The sequence below is a fragment of the Gadus morhua genome, chromosome 8 (assembly GCF_902167405.1).
Source record: "Gadus morhua chromosome 8, gadMor3.0, whole genome shotgun sequence".
Classification (NCBI taxonomy): Eukaryota; Metazoa; Chordata; class Actinopteri; order Gadiformes; family Gadidae; genus Gadus; species Gadus morhua.
In genome coordinates, this window is record NC_044055.1 from 28,230,798 (window position 1) to 28,235,976 (window position 5,179).

Below are 5,179 nucleotides of genomic sequence, written 5' to 3' on the forward strand. Positions count from 1 at the left end.
TCCATTTGGTTAGTCTGGCACACACCTTCTCCAGAACACCCTCCCAGTTCTTCCTCTCATATTCCTCAGTCCCTAGAGAGACACCTAGTACCCTAAGTCCCTGTCTACCCCAGCCCAGGTCCCCTGGTAGCTTTGGTGTCTGTCTGTCTGTCCACTGCCCGATTAGCAAGGCTTCACTCTTGTCCCAATTTACTTTGGCAGAGGAAGCTTTCTGGTACAGTGTGAGGCTTTCTGTCAGATTGTCTACATCCCCCTGGTTTCTGATTAAAACACTGATGTCATCCGCATAGGCCGATAACACTAACGGGGGGCGCTGGGGCAGACCAGGTAAACGCAGCCCTGTCAACCTGGCCCTAAGTCGACAAAGTAGCGGTTCAATCACTAAACTATAGAGCTGTCCAGAAATGGGACAGCCCTGTCTGATGCCCCTCCCAACTCTGACTGGACAGCTCAGCCCTCCACCCACCTTTACCAAGAAACACGCGTCTGTATACAACAGACTCAGCAGCGACAAAAACCCACCACCAAAACCAAAAGCCCTTAAAGTACCAAAAAGAAAGCCATGATCCACCCTGTCAAACGCTTTCTCCTGGTCCAGTGAAAACACCCCTGTGTCAAAACTGTACAATTTGCATACATCGATCAAGTCTCTCATTAAAAACAGGTTATCCATAATAGACCTGTCCGGGACACAGTACGACTGGTCCCTGTGGATGATTTGATCCAGTACTTTTTTAAGCCTGTTGGCGAGCACCTTGGACAGAAGTTTATAATCAGTGCATAATAATGCCACAGGCCTCCAGTTTTTTAAAAGAGCCAAATCTCCTTTTTTTTGGGATGAGCGAAAGAACGGCACTCCGCCAGGAGGCCGGCAGCAATCCCGACCCTGAGCACTCCCGCAGGACCCCCCACAGGTCAGCACCCAAAACTCTCCAGAAGTGTTTATACAAATCCGCCGGCAGTCCGTCCAGTCCCGGGGCCCGACCAGAGGCCATCTGTCCCACTGCAGTTGTAAGTTCCTCTAGCGAAATGAACGCGTCGAGGGAGAGACTGTCCTCGGAGCTGAGCTGAGGAAGTCCCTGCAGCAGCTCGTCCTGGCACCCTCTATGGACGACCTCCACTCTGTAAAGGGCGCTGTAAAAATCCACTGCATGTCTCCTCATCTTACCCTGGTCTGTCGTTACAGACCCATCAGGAAGGCGGAGACAGACCATCTGTTTCTTGCGCGATACAGATTTTTCTAAATTAAAAAAGAAAGCGGTAGGAGCATCCATCTCCCGGATGGTGATGAAACGTGCTCTAACTAGAACCCCATTAACCCTCTCCTGTAAAAACGTGCTCAGTTCCTGTTTCTTTTGGTGCAGTGTGTGTGTGTCTATGCTGTGGTGTGCGTGAAGCCTGTCCTCCATGTCCCTGATGTCCTGCTCTAACTGCTGTATGGTTCTCCTGATCCGTGTTGTGGAGTGACTAGTGTACTGCTGACAGAAAACCCTAATGTGTGCCTTACCTACCTCCCACCACTGACTCAAAGACTCAAACTCACCCTTCCTCCCCCTCCAAATTTCCCAGAAAACCTCAAATTTTCTGCAAAAGTCTGCGTCCTGTAGCAGCTTTACATTGAAGTGCCAGTATGAGGTGCATTTAGATGTTTGTGTGATGTGAAAATCTAAAGTGACTAAATGGTGATCGGTGAACCCTACTGGAAAAATGTGACTGTTCAATAATCTATTGCTGTGTGAATGTGACATGTAGATCCTATCTAGTCTGGCTGCACTCACCCTCCCATCCACCATCTTCACCCATGTGTATTGTCTATTGCTCGGGTGTTTGACCCTCCAAACGTCCACCACCCCCTCCTCCGCTCCCAGCTGTGCCAAGGCCGCAGCAGACTAGGTGGGGCTCCTGTCCTGTCCTGTCCAGCGTGAAGTCCGTGGTGCAGTTCCAGTCACCCGCCATCACTAGAACCTCGTCCTGACTGCACTGCTTGATGAATGCAGAGAGTTTTTGAAACAGGTCCAGCCTGTCTGGGCCCTGATTTGGAGCATAGACGTTAATGAAACCAAAAATAAATCCCTGAGTTTCAGCTTTAACAGCCACAGCTCTGCCTGCCATGATCTCCGATGTGGAGATGACTTTAATGTCCAGGCCTGGAGAGATAAGCGTAGCTACACCTGCCGACAGGTTGGTGCCATGGGATATGGTATAATGGCCTCTCCACCACAGACCCCAGTCCACCTCATTGTTTGTGTCACTGTGGGTCTCCTGTAAAACGAGAGAGAGAGAGAGAGAGAGAGAGAGAGAGAGAGAGAGAGAGAGAGAGAGAGAGAGAGAGAGAGAGCATATCGAGAGAGAGAGAGAGAGAGAGAGAGAGAGAGAGAGAGAGAGAGAGAGAGAGAGAGCATATCGAGAGAGAGAGAGAGAGAGAGAGAGAGAGAGAGAGAGAGAGAGAGAGAGAGAGAGAGAGAGAGAGAGATCATATCTAGAGAGAGAGAGAGAGAGAGAGAGAGAGAGAGAGAGAGAGAGAGAGAGAGAGAGAGCATATCTAGAGAGAGACAGAGAGAGAGAGATGCAAGATCCCAATATCCCATATTGGATCTGTGGCACAACATTCCCGTATTTTGCCCAAAAGATGTACGCATGTACATACACAAAGAGTAGAGAGAGATATATGTGCTGACCCCTGGTGGCTATGTGTTGGCATTGCAACTGTTTGTGGCTATGTGCGGGAATTACACTTGTTCTTGTGGCCTTGAGCATCTGGGTCATTTGAACATCTTGACCGCTCGTATCTCTAGAATTGACACATGATGAATGGCCTCCTTTGTGAGCTGGACGCCTCCCTAGGCTCCGGATCCCTCCTTAGCGTGATAAAGAAGACTGTTTAATTGGTAAGGGCATATGTGGCCTTTGGTATAAATGTGTGAATTACGTTACATGGCTATGTGCGGGAATTACACTTGTTCTTGTGGCCTTGAGCGTCTGGGTCTCTCGAACATCTTGACTGCTCATAGTATCTCTAGAATTGACACATGATGAATGGCCTCCTTTATGAGCTGGGGCCTCCCTAGGCTCCGGATCCCTCCTTAGCATGGGAAAGAAGCCTCTATTAATTGGCAAGGGCATATATGGCCTTGGTATGAATGTGTGAATTATGTTACAGGCTCATGGGGCTATGTCCCACCCCACAAGCGCCGGCGAAGGCAATAGAGCTCGTAAGTCGCCATTGCTCATGGGACCTATGAGACCGAAAAAAATGAATGGGAGTCAATGGAGAGAAAGTAATTATTTTCTGATCCCAGTCATTAAAGGCCCACTATGCAACTTTTTTAGCCAAAATTACATTAAGTATGCAGAGTTATGCTGATGGTTCTGCATCCATTTCTGGGTCGATTGGTGGGTGTGTCATTTTCTCATGTGGCCTCTACAGTGAAAAAGCGCATATGCAACTTGATGTGTTCGGACCGAGCGCTTCCGGATGTGACGCGGCGGAAGTATCCTCGAAAATGTAGTCAGATTGTAGTTTCGAAAATGCTTTATGGCACAGACACACACCCAAACATGGCACCGGCTAGATATATACAGCCAGTTGCGAGGCAATTTGGCTTGATTTACCTTAATATAACAGGCTAGGAGTCATTGCGATGGTTCCATTATACATTTTTGTTCGATTGTTCGTTGTTTCAACTCCCCCTTGCGCATCTTGGCGGAGAAAATGAATATGTTTCTGCCGGCGACCCGCCGCCCACTCTCGCGGGAGTCTCGGGTCTCGCGAAGTAACGAATTGCTTTGTGACACAGACCCCCAAACACGGAACCGGCTCGATATAAACACAAGTAACTAAGGGATTGTTACATTCATCATAGATCAGCCGACTAAAAAGAGACAGAGAAACCCAATGTCGGAGGAACAGAAGAAGAGAAAGGGGAGACTGACCGACAGAGAGGCCAGACACGAGTAAACGTTGGGCAAGCTTTTCAGGAATAGCGTGAACTGAAAGAAAAAGAAGACTACAAATCAGACTCCGACTTGGCCGTGTTGCTTTTGAAATTGAAAGTACCCTTGGGTGAACTTTGTCCTCGTGGTATTCTTGATGTTGATAGTCTCTGTACAAATGTGTTTGCTCAACCATTTTGTTGTGAGCCCTGTAAAAATTGTTTTCTCGACCGTTTTGTTGTGAGCCCTGTATGTTTCTAGCTTGCTTGGTTGCAGCCATATAAACACCTTTGTTTCCAATGGTGTTTTGCTGTTTGTCTGTCTCGTCCCCCAGATACAGACTGAATCCCCGAATCCAGGTTCTTGTTTATTTCGATTATTATGTTGGCCAACACTCTCACACTGATTGTTCTGTTCAACCTAAGATAAAACAATTATAATCTAGAATATAAATTCTCCCCGTCAACTATAAAAAGGATGGCTTTATGTTTATTGCAATACAAATACACCATTTTAAAAATGTATAACCTTGCCTACACTTTATGAACATTTACTTCGCAATGGCTCCACGCATTCGCCGGCTTCTTTGAAAACAAATGCACATGGCTCGCGTAGAAGTGCATGGGGAAGGGTCGTCAACGAGTTGTTACGACAGTGTTGTAAAATATCTACTACGAAGCTGTAGGGGGCGCTGTGTAGAGAAATGTGCGTGCCAAAACCAAGAAAACAGCGAAGAAATTCCCGAAGTTGCATAGTGGGCCTTTAAATGCCTTGGATTACACATATGTTTTGTGTGGGTCTAAATAAAAAAAAAATCACGTAAAGAGTTTGACAGTATATTGTATGATTATTCAACTAAAGGCTGTGGAAAAGCCCCAACGAGAAAGACTACACGTCGCATATGTGACGTCACATCAATACACATTCCCTCCACTTCTCAACTCACAGTGCTAATGCTGCGTACCACGGTACCACGGTCTACTGAGCCATCAAATCAAGATGCCTGTGTGTTTTGCACCAGAATGTCACCATTCAACTGAGATGGGCTGTTCTTCTTTTAGATTCCCGTCTGACATTAAAACCAGGAATCACTGGATAAAACTTATCCGGCAAGCGATGTGTGTGAATTTCGGCAGCAACAATTGGCGGCAACTAACATTAACTTAATGAAGTTTAGTCTTAATTTCCATTATTAAGACAGTTAAATCTTTTCCATTCCAGTACATCCATACCCTTATTATTTTTA